Source organism: Octopus bimaculoides, chromosome 8, assembly GCF_001194135.2.
Source record: "Octopus bimaculoides isolate UCB-OBI-ISO-001 chromosome 8, ASM119413v2, whole genome shotgun sequence".
Classification (NCBI taxonomy): domain Eukaryota; kingdom Metazoa; phylum Mollusca; class Cephalopoda; order Octopoda; family Octopodidae; genus Octopus; species Octopus bimaculoides.
Genome location: NC_068988.1, coordinates 58,063,956 through 58,065,444, shown reverse-complemented (window position 1 = coordinate 58,065,444; position 1,489 = coordinate 58,063,956). Strand labels below are relative to the sequence as shown.

At 43.7% G+C, this 1,489-nt stretch overlaps 1 protein-coding gene across 3 annotated transcripts in view; it reads right to left on the bottom strand.

Annotated features, from left to right (window-relative positions):
- LOC106876185 (carnosine N-methyltransferase-like) overlaps window positions 1-1,489 on the bottom strand; it is a 161,908-nt gene that overhangs the window by 43,611 nt on the left and 116,808 nt on the right. The gene's annotated exons all lie outside the window — the stretch shown is intronic.

Sequence of the window (1,489 nt, the reverse complement as noted above, 5' to 3'; positions counted from 1 at the left end):
CCAGACACACACACACTCACACACACACACCAGACACACACACACACACCAGACACACACACACACACCAAACATACGCACATGCATAAATTCAATGCGCTTCTAACAGTTTCCATCTAACAAATCCAATCACAAGGCTTTGGTCGGACCGAGGCTATAGTAGAAGACACTTGCCCAAGGTGCCACGCAGTGGGACTGAACCCAGGACCATGTGGTTAGTAAGCAAACTACTTACCACACAGCCACTCTTACGCCTATATATATTATATGCATGTTGTATGGTGTGTAGCATAATTTTTCTCTTCGACTTATTGCCAAACACACACCACCTGATGATTATATTCTAAACACTGACTGGTGTGTAGGCTGACTGTCTGAGAGAACAGATTTAGTTCTGATTACACCGGAGCTAATGAGACCCATTCGGGTTGAAATCAGGATCCTGCAGGTGTCTGACTCACCTGTTCTCTCTCGTAACTATAACTCTTAAATTCTTTTGAGATCAAGGCTAGATTCTCTTTTCATGTCCAGAATTAATCGCTGCCATAAAAGTATATTACATTGCTGGTGCTACTCTTCTTGCTGCCCCACACCTTTCTCTCTCTCTCTCTCTCTATCTATCTATCTATCTATCTATCTATCTCTCCCTGTCTCTTCCTTTCTCTTATTCTTCTCTCTCTTTCTCTCCCTCTTCTACTCTCACATTCACTCTCTTTGTCACCCACCTAATCTTACTTCTTCCTTGTCCCTCTCTCTCCACCTCCCTCCCTCTCTCTCTTTCCCTCCCCTCTGGCTTTCTTCCCTTCCCCCTCACTCTCTGTTCTATCCTCCTTTTCCCAACTCATCTCTCTCTTTCTCATCCTTATTTCTTCTACTTTCTCTTCTCAGTCACTCTCAATCAACATCCCTAATCTCTCTCTCTCTCTATCACACTCACTTTCTCTCTCTCTCTGTCCCCTGTTCTTCCTTTTCCTCTCTTCTCTCTCTCCCTACCTCTTCACTCTCCTTCTATGCTTCTCCTCTTTCTCTTCCACTTCTTCCCACTCTCTCTTTCTATCTTTTTTTCTCTCCAATTCTCCCTAACTCTAACTCCCTCTCTAACCTCTCTATTTTTCTCACACCTATTCTATCCACCCTCACTCTCTCTCTCTCTCTCTCTCTCTCTCTCTCTTTCTCTCTCTCTCTTTCTCTGTCCTTCATTTTCACTTTTCCTCTCTCTTTCTTTCTCTCTCTCTCTCTCACCACCTATTCTTTCTGAAACCCTTCTCTTCTCTTTCTCTTTCTGTCCTTCTCTCTCTCTCTCTCTCTCACTCCCCCCCTTTCCCTTGTCTTCCCTATTCAACAAAAGAGATGCATAAAGATTTAATTAGGAAGTGACAACACCCCTTGCAGTGACTCTCCTTGGTGTTGTCTCATCGAATTAACAAGATCAAAGACTAACGAAATCAATAAGCAGCCACCAACACCACCACGAACAACAACAACAACA